Source organism: Entelurus aequoreus, linkage group LG06, assembly GCF_033978785.1.
Source record: "Entelurus aequoreus isolate RoL-2023_Sb linkage group LG06, RoL_Eaeq_v1.1, whole genome shotgun sequence".
NCBI lineage: Eukaryota > Metazoa > Chordata > Actinopteri > Syngnathiformes > Syngnathidae > Entelurus > Entelurus aequoreus.
In genome coordinates this window covers 22,470,085-22,485,612 of record NC_084736.1, presented here as the reverse complement: position 1 = coordinate 22,485,612, position 15,528 = coordinate 22,470,085, and the positions used below count along the sequence as shown (strand labels likewise).

Sequence of the window (15,528 nt, the reverse complement as noted above, 5' to 3'; positions counted from 1 at the left end):
AGAAGAGACGGTGCGGTGATCAGCAGCCAGTTGAGGCACTTGTGCCTCACCATGGATTGCGACTCGGCTAACTGCTGGCCTGCTGTGCAGTGAGACCGTATTGCTATATGAATTATATTATACATTTCCATAGTTTAGTTAGCTGAGGTATATAATGTACAGTGTATTTTGTCAACAATTGTATGTGTGTAACGTATTTTTAGTGCTGAGCGATCATAAATCTGCTGCGGAGACACACTGTGTGAGGCTCGTATCATAACCCCGCCTCCTGGTGCCAAGCACCTCCGCCGCAGAATGCACCGCCCGACGGGAGCACCGTGGCCACACCAACCAAAGCCCACACCCAAACCCTCCATGTGCAAGACCGAATCCACCCAAAAAAAGTCACTTAACAAGAAGCCAAAAAGTGCAAAAACTACAATGCTCGCGCTGCAGGAGCCGCGAACGACCGCAGGGACACAACACCTGCACTGCAGGTTGATATGTTTTTAAATTTGACTGTGATGATGCAGTCGTGCCTCACCAGACATTAACCTTACCGCACGCCACTGGTTCAGCGACACTATTGCTCGCGGGTAAAAAGTGTTCTTAAGTTTGTTTGTCCGGCATTTTATTGTCCTGTATCTCCTGCCCGAGGGCAGCAGTTCAAAAGGTTTATGTCCAGGGTGAGATGGGTCCCTTATGATGTTTTGGGCCTTTTTGAGGCACCTGGCACTGTACAGTTCATCTAGGGAGGGGAGAGAGCAGCCAGTGATCTTCATGGCAGTTTTTATGACCCTCTGAAGTGCATTTCTCTCTGCTGCCGTGCAGCTGGCATACCATACACACATGCAGTATGTCAGCACACTCTCTATTGAGCAGCGATAGAAGGACACAAGCAGTTTTTGTGACAGGTTGTTCTTTTTGAGGAGTCTCAGAAAGTAAAGTCTCTGCTGTGCCTTTTTGATGGTCACTGAGGTGTTCATACTCCACGACAGGTTTTCCTCGATCTGGATCCCCAGGAACCTGAAGTCAGAGACCATTTCCACATAGTCCCCGTTGATGTACAGTGGTTGGATGTTTATTGTTTTTTTTCTTCCGGAAATCCATGATCAGCTCCTTTGTCTTGGTGGTGTTAAGGACCAGGTTGTTTTCCCTGCACCACCCAGTCAGCCGCTCCACTTCATTTCTGTAGGCAGACTCATCCCTCCCAGAAATGAGTCCCACTACTGTGGTGTCGTCTGCAAATTTAATAGTGGTGTTGCTGGCATGAGCAGGGGTGTAGTCATGATTGTAGAGGGTGTATAGTAGGGGGCTTAGCACGCAGCCCTGGGGGGAGCCGGTGCCGATGCTGATGGATGTTGAGAGGTGGGAGCCTACTCTCACCCTCTGAGAGCGATTTGTCAGGAAGTCCAGGATCCAGTGGCAGATGGAGGAAGACAGTCCCAGCCCCGTCAGTTTGGGCACCAGTCTGTGGGGGAGGATGGTATTGAACGAAGAGCTAAAATCAGCAAAAAGTAGCCTTGCATAGCTCCCCTGCTGGTCTAGGTGGCTCAGAGCAGTGTGGAGGGCTGTTGCGATAGCATCCTCTGTAGATCTGTTGAGAGTCCAATGCAGGTGGCAGATTTGAGGTGATGTGCCCCCGAACCAGAGTTTCAAAGCACTTCATAATGATTGGTGTAAGTGCCACTGGACGGTAATCATTCAGGCTGTTTACTGCAGATTTCTTTGGCAGTGGGACAATAACAGAGTCCTTTAGACAGGGTGGGACGATGTACTGGGACAAGGACGGGTTGAAAATCCTGGTAAAAACAACAGCCAGCTGGACAAATAAGATGCCAAAAACCAACCACTTTCATGTGGCATTGGGCAGAAAAGAGGACTTTTTTCTCCTCTCATATGTAAATTCGAAAATGTGGAAGTAATCAGCACTACTGGGAATGCTGTCTGATTCCAATCAATTCAAGTGATCAGAATCAGGTATTACACCAACTTATATTCTTGTCTTCATGAAAGAAGGGCATCTGTATGTTAAACATGCTTGTATTTTTATTAACACAAGAACATGTTCACAAAAACGAAAAAAATAAAAAATTTATAAATATACATACATATCAGTGACGTGCGTTGAGGTTCATGGCTGGTGAGGCACTGACTTTATCACAGTCAGATTTACAAACATATGAACCCTAAAGAGTATCTTATTCACCATGTGACTGGCAGCAGTTAACAGGTTATGTTTAAAAGCTCATACCAGCATTCTTCCCTGCTTGGCACTCAGCATCAAGGGTTGGAATTGGGGGTTAAATCACCAAAAATTATTCCCGGGCGCGGCGCCGCTGCTGCCCACTGCTCCCCTCACCTCCCAGGGGGTGATCAAGGGATGGGTCAAATGCAGAGGACAAATTTCACCACACCTAGTGTGTGTGTGACAATCATTGGTACTTTAACTTAACTTTAACTTTACACATACAAACTGTAGCACACAAAAAAGCACATTTAATAAAAAAAACGTTATTATGGTCTTACCTTTACTTATAAATTAAGTCCATGCGCCGCTGTTGTGCTGGATTGGTGCGCCCCCGCCGTGGGGTGCGCCCCCCTGACGCGAGTGTTGTATCAACTGGAGCCCACACTTAAATTTCCATGTGCAGGATTGAATCTATTTAGAGAAATTGTTTGGTGGGAGGCCGGGGGGTGCGGGAACAGTGGTGTTCGTGTTGGAGGAGTTGTGAATGAATGAAATATGAAATCCGTGTTGCAGTTTGCAGGTGTACCTAATGTTGTGGCCCTGCAGTCATTTGCGGCTCCTCCAGCGCGGACATTGTTGTTTTTGCACTTTTTGGCTTCTTGTTGAATGACTTTTTTGGGTGGATTCGGTCTTGCACGTGGAGGGTTTGGGTGTGGGCTTTGGTTGATGTGGCACTCCCGTCGGAGGGTGCATTCTTCGGCAGGGCTGCATTAACCGGCACAAGGAGGCGGGATTACTGCGAGCCTCAGCCAGTGCGTCTTCGCAGCGGTTTTATGATTGCTCAGCACAAGAAATACTTTACACACATACAGTTGTTGACAAAATACACTATACATTATATACCTCAGCTAACTAAACTATGGAAATGTATAATATAGTTCATAGAGCAATACGGTCTCACTGCACAGCAGGCCAGCAGTTAGCCGAGTCCGCAATCCATGTTGAGGCACAACGCAGTGACTGGCAAAGTTAAATGGAAAATAACTTTATGGTATAATCACTGGATACATATAACAATTTAATTAATTTTTTTTCTTTTTAGATTTTTTTTCTTTCCGTGATGGCACGTGAGGCCCCGCCTCACATGCCTCCAGTGACTGCACGTCACTGACACATATACAGGTATATGTATTAATAGATACATATACATATACACATATATACATACATATACAGTACATATATATATATATATATATACACAAATATATATACAGTACATATATACACGTACAGTATACTACTATATATATATATATATATATATATATATATATGTATATATATATATATATATATATATATATATACATATATATATATATATATATATATATATATATATATATATATATATATATATACACTACCGTTCAAAAGTTTGGGGTCACCCAAACAATTTTGAGGAATAGCCTTCATTTCTAAGAACAAGAATAGACTGTCGAGTTTCAGATGAAAGTTCTCTTTTTCTGGCCATTTTGAGCGTTTAATTGACCCCACAAATGTGATGCTCCAGAAACTCACTCTGCTCAAAGAAAGGTTAGTTTTGTAGCTTCTGTAACAAGCTAAACTGTTTTCAGATGTGTGAACATGATTGCACAAGGGTTTTCTAATCATCAATTAGCCTTCTGAGCCAATGAGCAAACACATTGTACCATTAGAACACTGGAGTGATAGTTGCTGGAAATGGGCCTCTATACACCTATGTAGATATTGCACCAAAAACCAGACATTTGCAGCTAGAATAGTCATTTACCACATTAGCAATGCATAGAGTGTATTTCTTTAAAGTTAAGACTAGTTTAAAGTTATCTTCATTGAAAAGTACAGTGCTTTTCCTTAAAAAATAAGGACATTTCAATGTGACCCCAAACTTTTGAACGGTAGTGTATATATATATATATATATATATATATATATATATATATATATATATATATATATATATATATATATATATATATGAAGATGATGTAGATCACCTTGACTTAGTTATTTGAGTAGTAGCTCGCCTGCTGGAAAAGAGTGGGCACCCCTGGCTAAGATAAATGATTAAGATATCCCAACAAATATAAATATTTATATGAGGCATGAAATGCATTGGCAAAAATTTGATTTTGTGTCCTTGCCTCGATCTTTTTTACATTGTTGAAATCAAATGTTGGCAAAGACCGAACGGTCACCTCTTTGTGTCGTTCAAGTATCCACTGCATGTCGAAATGTACGTGAAGTACGTGAAGCATGAAATTGGCTTGAGGCACCGCACATTTCCACGTTCAGTTCACTCTTGATAATCTTAATTTTACAGGGAAAAAGGGTGCATGATAGGTTTTTGTGCGTACCCACGTTTAATACATGTGATAGCATGTCAGGAAGGGGTTCTGGCCTAACCAAACAGCAGCCCAAACAAGCAACGGCGGCACATTTAAAGGCGTTCAGGCGTCTTCTTTCCCAACAGGCAGATTATGTGGAGCTTTGGGAAATGTCAGAGCTGCTTCAAGTTGAAGCCTTGTTGGCCTTCAAGGAACCTTGAAAGGTGAGAGTCTATGAGCTCCGGCCCGTCCTTTGTGCCTGAAAAGTACCTAATTAGGCTTTACAGGGCCACGGGAAACAGATGCTGATCACAGGATGAGCGTAACAAGAGAGGAAGGTCTGGCAGCACGCTTGCTTGTTGCATAATGTTACAGCTTAGCTTTCCTAAACACAGCCATTTCCATCAAAAGGTTCCGACCGTTGGACCCGGGAAGCTTTACAGCAAATCTTGGATGTCAGACTGAGCTCACACAGGTGGTTGTTCTACTCTGCCAGGTAGGCCGCCAGGAATTCCCTTAGAAGAGAAATTGTTTTTGGGAGAACGCTTTTGGACCAAGCGGCTGTGTAATGAAACCCGAGCTACCCCAGTGGGCCCGGTTAGAAGCAAGGACACAGAAGAGAACCTCAAATTGTACCATCACTCTGAACGTTAGCATGGCATGAAAGACACTTTGAAAATGCTGAGCACGTCACACAGATCAGGTTCTACAAAGATAGTAGAAAATAATACTGACACCAAGTTGATGATTGCAGACAACTAATCGGACCAAACAGGACTACTGCAAGACTTCAGAAACAACTTATAATAATAAAGGGTGATGTTTTGGCAAACTCTACATAAGGCCAAAGCCTTCACCCAAACAGAAGGGCCTCATGTCCAAATGTCAGTTTGGCTCCCATTTCCCCCCAGAGGACAGAACTGGAATTACAGGCAACATTTCCCAACAGCTGAAGACCATCAGTAATCAGGAAGGCTCTCACCTGAAGCAATCAAATCCACTCTTTAAGTCTGCAGTCCAGCTCTCACTTCAGGCCAACAAACACTGCTCGAGGACAATTTGCCAAATGCAGTAGTGCCTAACTGTTTACAGAGACCAGGGTGGCTGACGGTGAGATGTCTTATATTATTTTGATGTTTGATTTGATGTGTTGAATTTATTTAATGGCCAAGTGGTTGTTAAATGTTTAAATGCCAAATCCAAGCTGTTAAAGGTCATGTACATGTACTTTTGGAAACACTTTTACTTTAAAAAATTGTTTATTGTAATTTGTTTATATTGGTCCCTAATTGCTTTTGTATTTGTATTTCCAAAGGTTTTTCACCTTACAACTATTCAATGAAAAAAAGAGAAAATCAAGTCCAAAATAAAAGGATAAACAGAGATTTGTCTCATCATTGGATTAAACCAAAGAGTGAAGTCCCAGTGTAACCCCTGGTCGAAAATCAAAACCCTTTTCAAGTTACGGGATAAAACAAACAAACATAACTTGACAGGTGAATACCGACTATGAACGTGCTAATGGAAGAATGCATTTGTATGTTTGAGCTACGATGCTAGCTCTAAACCAGGGCTAGATCTAGAGATTCATGCGTTGAATAATAATAAAAAATAACATATGACATATTTTAACCACAAGGCCACCTGCTCAGTATCCGCCCTGAGAATGGAAGGTCGTGAGTTCAAACCCCATTTTTATACCAAAGACTATAAAAATAATAATAATAATAATAATAATAATACCTGGGATTTATATAGCGCTTTTCTAAGTACCCAAAGTCGCTTTACATGTTAAAAGTTGCGACCAAATGCGACCAATTGCCTCCCTGCTTGGCACTCAGCATTAAGGGTTGGAATTGGGGGTTCAATCACCAAAATGATTCCCGAGCGTGGCCACCGCTGCTGCTCACTGCTCCCCTCACTTCCCAGGGGGTGAACATGGGGATGGGTCAAATGCAGAGGATAATTTCACCAGTGTGTGTGTGACTATCATTGGGACTTTAACTTTAACTTTTTACCCCTTTTTGGTCCCCGGAACTAAACTTGACGGGAGCCCAAATGGTTAAAAAAATATATATATTGTATTGATTTTGGAACTGAAAAGTATCAAAATGGCCCCCGCATGCTTTAATTTTTCAGTGTGCGGCCCTCCGTGGTAAAAGTTTGGACACCCCTGCTCTAAACTGTGCATGTAGTCGAGCACAAACGTGGCCCCAAAAGACAGTGACACAGGAAAGTATCCCAAAGTTCCAATAAGACCACCATGGTCCTGAATGAAAACCCTCCCACATGCATGGTGATCACGGAGACGACCGGCGCCACGCGTGACAACCATCACAATCGGTCTTGGCTTTCGGCGGTGTACTTAGGATGCGTCTTGTTAATCACTGTGGTTTCCATGACAACAGGCCACGATGATGACAGTACGGGATAATCCCCAACAAGACTGGCCTTTGATTACTGTAATCGAGCCCGAGCAGCCACAGATAAAGGTGCTGCTGCATCGCTGCTTGTTTTGATTGTTGCGCACTCTAACAAAATGAACACTACACTAACAATATGGTCTGTCCACAGGTAGCCACTGCTGGCTCCTCACTTACAATTAACGAAAAACAGAAAATCTTACACATCGGCCACTCAGTCCGCTTTTTTTCATTGAGAACTGCAAAATAATTCACTAGAGGGTCAAAGAAAGTTGCATGTATAGTACCAGCACTTTGATAAAGAAGGTGAGAAACACTATTGAATGAAAGAAAGAACTCATACTAAAGTACAAAGTGGACTCCGCATGGCACTCCCCTTTTCTTCTACCTCTCCGCTAATCTCTGTCTTCACCAACAAAGTGGTATAATATTGCGCTCTACCACGGTATCGAGCACTATTTTTTGGATAATCTAATTAAGACATATATATGTATATATAAATGTACTATATATTATATATTTTCCACCTTGAGGCAGAATAGTACGCCATAGAATTGGCCTACGCTCTGCTAGAAGAGATGCACACATGAACTCAACCTGTTATTATGGAAATAGAATCGTCTCACATCAACTTATATGTATCAATATATTAATACACATGCATATATTAATAAATATGCAAATACAAATGTGATATACAAATAAATAAATAATTAGTATAAATAAACGCGTATTTGTAAATATATTTTTGGGATTGGAAAATATATACAAATACAATTTATAAATATAAAAATGTGACATACAAATAAATCAAGAATTTGTATACATAAACGTGTATTTGTAAATATATTTTTGAGATTTGAATATAAATATGCTTGATTTTGTATTTGTATTGAATTTGCATATGTGGATCGCTTTTTTGCTTTTGTGTCGATGAGACATTCCTCTCACAAACCAGATGTACAAATAAATGTGACCTACACACTCCCCTGAACAACCATCAGAGGGCACTGCAGCCGGAGCGGTCTCGGTCATAGACATGGTCAGACACTGGCAGGCCAATCAGAGGCAGACTAGGGAGTGTCATATGATGATTGATATATGATGATTTTTTGACACACATTGCACGATAAGAGATCAGTATCTACATCGGGACAAGGTCATTAAACGGCATTGATACAATAAAATAAGCAGTTAGCACAGTCTTTCAGATTAACTGGATAAATTAGCATTAGCTAATACAACGCTAACGTTAATAAGCTCAGGCCCGTTGTGCATTCTCTCTGTAAAGACGTGGACCCCGACTTAAACAAGTTGAAAAACTTTTTTGGGTGTTACCATTTAGTGGTCAATTGTACGGAATATGTACTTCACTGTGCAACGTACTAATAAAAGTCTCAATCATTCAATCAATCGATTGTTTTTGTGCAGAGAACTCCGGGCATTTTGCATATAATGCATATAATGCTCTCTGTGACCGAGACCGCTCTGGCTGCAGTGCCCTCTGCTGGTTGTTCAGGAGAGTGTGTAGGTCACATTTATTTATGCATATGGTTTGTGGGAGGAATGTCCAATCGACACAAAAGCAAAAAAGCGATCCGCATATGCAAATTCAATACAAATACAAATACAAAATCAAGCATATTTATATTCATATCTGAAAAATATATTTACAAACACACGTTTATTTTTTTTACAAATTCTTGATTTATTTGTATGTCACATTTTTATATTTATAAATTTTATTTGTATATATTTTCAAATCTCAAAAATATATTTATTTATACAAATTATTTAATTATACAAATTATTTATTTATATATCACATTTGTATTTGTATATTTATTAATATATGCATATGTATTAATATCATATTGATATATATAAGTTGATGTGAGACAATTCTACTTCCATATGATGTGTACGCTCGCACACATTTTATTATTAATGGTGTCATGAAATACCAGCCTTGAGAGAGAGTGAAAGGGGAGAGCACACACACACTTAAAGTTAACTTTCAGTTTTGATACTCGTCAAGGCACTGCAACCTTGGTGGACAAAAGTATGAGAGACGGGCAACAATTTTGGAGACTGCTTCTACTTTTAGATAGCTCAGTTCATTATCTCACAGCGCTGGTATTTCTGTGGTTTGTAATTACTCCTGTTTTGTAGAATACATTGTTCAACTTCAATTTGAGTCACCTCTCATTATTTTAGACAGCCTTAGAATAAAATAATCTGGAAGGACTCTCCTTTCCTAAAACAGGGGGTCCTAAAAAAGGTAAAAGTGATGTTAAAGATAGGGATAGCCAAAGCAAATATTAGTATCGGCCTGATAGCAGCAAACAAACGAGTATGGGATTATATTGTTTTGGATGTAAAATTTTGGATATAATCTCCGATTGATTGCTTGTGCAAAACTGGATAGCCAGTTAACATCTAAATGTCCTCTAATAAGCGCACAATGTCTTGTATTTTAGTCAAGTAATTTACAAAAGATAAACACAGTAGGCAATAAGGTACTAGGAGCTAGCAGCTACACAACAGCTAAATACACAATAGCACACAAGCTAGACATACGTAATAATCATTGAACAATACTGTAGTGTAAAACAGCACATTTGTCGATAGAAACAAGTATCAAAAAATCAAAGTTGCATATTACTTACACATACAAAGTCTCCAAGGCAGAAGCGTATTAAGTATCCAGTAAAAAACATGTCCGCATCATTTAACTTGGTCCATCATGAGTTTAACGTCATGTCATATTGTGGCCATTAGGTATAAAAAAAACAACAGAAAAACAATTACCACTCCACTTCAACTTAAACACAGCATTAATCCATTCACAACGGTTAATAATAAATAGGTTAGTGTTGTTACCTGACTCATTTCACTTGATCAAACATTTTCCAACATTCCACACTTCAAAATAATAAAAGTATGTATGATACCTGCTGATATCATATATGATTAATATCGGTATCGGCCAATATTTATAGCACCAACATCGGTATCGTATTGAAAGTGACAACCCTCGTTAAATGTTCATTGATACCTTTCATTCATCATTTACTGTATATGTATTTCACATTGTTTTCTCCATGTAAAACTAGAATATATTCTGGGTCAAATGTGTTTTGTTTTTATATTTTTGGGTGTCTGAAACATATTAATAGGATTTACATTATCATAAAGTTGCTTCGGTTTTCGACGGACCTATTGATATGGATTACAAACAAAAACCAAGGTAACATAATACATTTCCTTTACACGTCGTAGCGAATAAACATGTTGATGACATCATGGGTAAAGCACGGTGATTAATAATTAAATTTTAACCAAATCATCTACCTGCTGAAGTTTTAATATTGGATTATGACAAGTCATGTGTTAACGCATTGATAACGCACCTGACAAATTCCACAACTTTGACACGACTGCTAACTAAGTATGACATCCTAGTGAGGATCACGCACATTCTCTTGATATTACAGTATAGTATTGTTTCTGTGTGGTGTGTTCGGGTGTCTGTGTGTCCCAGGGGATTATTTCCAACAGATGATTGTTTGCTGTGAGCTTTACAATGGGATGGGGATATAATCCAATCCCCCGCCACGCGCCACCCCACCCCTTCCTCTGACGATGCTTAGTGCGCCTCAACATGGCTTCTTACATGTCCCAGCTGACATTAAACGCACCAGACGCTCGTCATTCAACCAAACAGGACGTAACGTCAGGCACTGCAGAGAAGGATCCAACGTTCTGTCCTAACAAATATTTCGGGAGACAACCATCATGTATTGTAGTCCACTAGACATCTAAAGAACAATTTCAGTGTGGGGCCATTGGGTTAATGACTGTTACATCAACTTTTGGGAAAAAATATGAATAATTTTTGGTCCATGAGAAAATCTCAAGTGTTGTTGAACACAACACATAAAAGTGTCTCATTAACTGAAATGGTTGTATGACTGACCCCAGGTCAGAACATCCTGTAATACGTGGTTTACATAGGTCAGAGGTCATTGCACATTACTCGGGTAAGCGCTTTCTCTCAGTCATCACATTTGGTTGTTGTGTCAACTAAAACTTGATAGATTACGGCTTTTTTCGTTTACATTCAATTTGTTTATATGCGCCAAAGAAAACCGGATTGTTGCATGATTTGTCTTAAAACCAGCTCTAAAACACAAAGGTAAGTCCCCTTAAAGGGGACTTATTATGCAAAACCAGCTTTTCTTACCCGTTTGTCCCACTTGGACAACCTGTGACGTGATCAGCGGATTACCCATATATGCACTGTAAAAAAATAAATCTGGACAATTTAGGGTAAAATACCGGCAGCTGTGGTTGCCAGGAATTCACCGTGAAAAAAAAACTCACGATGTATAGGACATTACGGTATGTTGATGTTGAATCCGTTAATTTTACAGTTGATAACTGTGCTTACGGTATATTACTATGAAAAAAATGATATATTGTTAACCTGTTTACAGAAAAAATTTAATTTACGGAAAAATACTGGCAGCTGTGGTTGCCTGGAATTCATCCAAAACCTTAATAGGGCCAATTTTAGTGTTGCCAATCAGCCTATCCAGCCTATGAGCCTTAAATGCTCTGTATCTGTTAAATAGCTGCTTGTAACCATTTCCAACACAATTAAACACACGGCGCGGTTCACTTCAATGCAGTTTGCAATGAAGTACATAGACATAACCCCTCAATGTCTGAAACCACTTGCCCCACAAATACAAGAAAACATGTAGTTAACTAAGCTAAAGCACACATATATACACATTAGTATATATTATATATATATATATACACACACATATATACACATTTGTATATGTATATATATACAAACATGTATATATACACACACACACACACACACACACATATATATATATATATATATATATATATATATATATATATATATATATATATATATATATATATATATATATATATATACACACTACCGTTCAAAAGTTTGGGGTCACATTGAAATGTCCTTATTTTTGAAGGAAAAGCACTGTACTTTTCAATGAAGATAACTTTAAACTAGTCTTAACTTTAAAGAAATACACTCTATACATTGCTAATGTGGTAAATGACTATTCTAGCTGCAAATGTCTGGTTTTTGGTGCAATATCTACATAGGTGTATAGAGGCCCATTTCCAGAAACTATCACTCCAGTGTTCTAATGGTACAATGTGTTTGCTCATTGGCTCAGAAGGCTAATTGATGATTAGAAAACCCTTGTGCAATCATGTTCACACATCTGAAAACAGTTTAGCTCGTTACAGAAGCTACAAAACTGACCTTCCTTTGAGCAGATTGATTTTCTGGAGCATCACATGTATATATACACACACACATACATATACGCACACACATTATTCTATATACACAAACATATATATATATATATATACACATTTATATAAATATACATATATACACACATCTATATACATACAGTATATAAAACCACATACATACACACATATATATATACACACACATATACCTGTATACATACACACATAAATATAAACACAAATATATATATACACATTTATATATATAAACATATACACACATATTTATATACATGTATACAGACACACATACATACACACATATATATATATACTGTATATATACACACACACACACATTTATATACACGTACACACATAAATATATATATATATATATATATATAGTATGTATACATATACACACACACATATATACATATACACACACACACACACACACACACACACACACACATATATATATATATATATATATATATATATATATATATATATATATATATATATATATATATATATATATATATATATATATATATTACGTTGTATTATATTTAGGTATATTTTCTAGCAAAATCAATTTTGACAAAAAATAAAACAATTAAATGTAATGTTAACCAACAGGAAGTGTTTTGAAAACAGAAAAAAAATGGTCACAAATTATCTATGCGCTAGTCTCTGTGGGGGTCCAATGCGCTGCTTTAAATGTTATATTCACACAGAAGAAAGAGAATAGGATAACACCAGGGGAAGGGGAGCTGCTTACATGAACAAGCACACAAATTAATGACAGAGAAACTGAAAAATATATATAGTTTTTTGTTATTGTTGACTGTCTATCCTAATCTGGCTCAGCACTATATCTCACACATTCATTAATACACACCTTCTACTATAAATATGTCATATATTTGACATTAAATACATCAGGCAAAATGTGAAGAAAAGTGACAAAAAAATGAGCACTGTTCTTATTTGATCCAGGCTGAATGAAGTCTTTGAGAAGATTTTGAGCTCTTTAAGAATCCCACCGCTGAGAAACACGTACATAACTTCCTAAGCTGAGATAATTATAATGGCCGGGCTCCAAGTTATTGGGCTATCGTGTGAATAAATTAGTCATCAGTGTATCATTAGACCCCTCCTGCACGAGTGTGTGAATTTGCGCAAGCCCCTCCCCTCCTCTTACTGAGATGATAATCTGAGTGTATTAATCTGTTGTTTGAACTCCTTAAACACAGACCGTCGACCACATCTGCTCTCTTCACCCTCGCAAAGATCTGCTATTTATAAACACTCTCTCCCTTCTTTTGGGGGAGGAGGTTTGACCGCTCAGTCTTCCTGGCTGCACGAGGAGCTCATTTCATGCAGCTCAAGTGTCCCTTACAATAAATCCCCCTCCTCATTTGGCTAACAGGTGCCCTGGAAGCTCCTGGGTCTCTTTTGATGAAGTCAGCATGTGTGACATTTAGAAGGTTGGATCAGAAGCATCAATGAAATGAAACACAGAGAAACATCTTCATTCAAAGTGAATGGTAAAAACGCCAAGAAAAGAAAGAATAAGATGTAAGGCTATCAGGGCATGAGTTGGACGGGGGCCGCACCATAGACAAGGAGGCGGCCCCGGAAGCTTACCTGCTGAGCGTTGCTGTCTCCCCTGCGACAAGAGCGAGGCATCGGGAGATGAGAGGAGGGATGTGGAGATGAAGAGTGGACGGGAGGCAAAGTCACGGTCTTTGCGTCATCTGAGGAAATTTGCAGATTATACACAACAGCTTGACGCTCAGGGGCGACTCCCCCCTCCCTCGCGCACTCCCTCTCTGCCACAGGTCACTTTCTGGGCTGCGATCAAGGAAAAGAAGAATTATGCTGCATGCAAAAGAAAGGACTTTTTTAGGACACCCACTTGGAGGGCCAGAAAGAGGGACTTACCCTCCCGTCCACAGGGGGGCAGCGTGACTCTCTGCAGTGAGTGGAGGCAGCAGCACTGGCGCTTCCCTTTGATGGATCCTCTAGGTGCAGGAACCTTTAGCTGTAGTTTTTCACATACAGGAATCCCTCATTTATTGCTGTTAATTTGTTCCGGGCCTGACCGAGTAAAATGAATTTCCGTAAAAAAGGAATTATTCATTATAAACCCAATATTCTCAGAGCTAGAACATAAAAAACGTTTTACAATCTTAACAAGCCCTTTGGACATAAAACAACACCCACATGGTTATGGTGTTAAATTATATCAAACATGCATACAATTACAGTACGATACATCACATATTTCCAATTTCTCGTTACAGCATGTACGAAAAGGAGTAGGAGGAAGCAGAGCTTATCGCATCATAGCATAACACTTTTTTAAATGCAATCAGTAACAACAACGAATGAATACATAAACAAGTAAATAAATAGACAAATTAAATGGTTAATAATAATTATAATAAACAATGAAGAAAGTTCTTATAAATAGTTAAGTAATTTATGGTTCACATTATGAGATGAAAAAGATTATCAATTTTTTTAAAGAAGGTTCAAGATGTTTTTAGGAGACTACTTCTTTGTACTTTGTGAACACTTTGAACAGCTTCTTAAACTGGATCATATTAGTACATTGTTCATTAATCCATTCCATAATTTAATTCCAAATACTGATATACTAAAGATTTTAAGTGTTGTATGTGCATACAAATGTTTCAAGTTACATTTTTCTCTATGGTTATATTTCTCCTCTTTTGTTGAGAAGAATTGTTGTACATTCTTGAGTAGCAGGTTATAGTTTGCTTTGTGCATAATGTTGGCTGTTTGCTAATGCACCAAGTCATTGAATTTCAATAAATAAACTTTTTTTATTGTTCTCTATAACCTACATTACATTATAATAACTGAACTTTTTTTGTAACAGGGTTAGCAAATTTCCTTTTAAGGAAAGCAAAAATTATTTTTTATTATTATTGTAGCAACATGGTTCTTTTTGAGTTTTTTTGTGTGTGCTTGACAGTTTAGTTTGCCGTAGTTTTGATAGAGATTTTGTTTATATATATATATATATATGTGTGTATATAAAAAACACACATACATATACACATATTTATACATTTACATATATGTATATATACAGTAGGGGTGTGGGAAAAAAATCGATTCAAATTCAAATCGTGATTCTGACGTTGTGCGATTCAGAATCGATTCTTTTTTTTTTTTTAAATTAATC

General features: G+C 38.3%; 1 protein-coding gene across 2 annotated transcripts in view; it reads right to left on the bottom strand.

Moving 5' to 3' along the window:
* slc1a9 (solute carrier family 1 member 9) overlaps positions 1–14,731 on the bottom strand; it is a 58,054-nt gene extending 43,323 nt beyond the window's left edge. The window contains exons 1-2 of one of the 2 annotated variants that reach the window (XM_062050261.1): positions 14,256–14,731; positions 13,959–14,165 (exon numbers count right to left, since the gene is read on the bottom strand). The gene's annotated coding sequence lies outside the window, so the exon portion shown is untranslated. Of the gene's footprint in view, positions 1–13,958; positions 14,174–14,255 lie in introns of those variants that run through there. The other variant, XM_062050262.1, reaches the window with a different exon arrangement.
* Between the last annotated feature and the right edge of the window lie 797 nt (positions 14,732–15,528).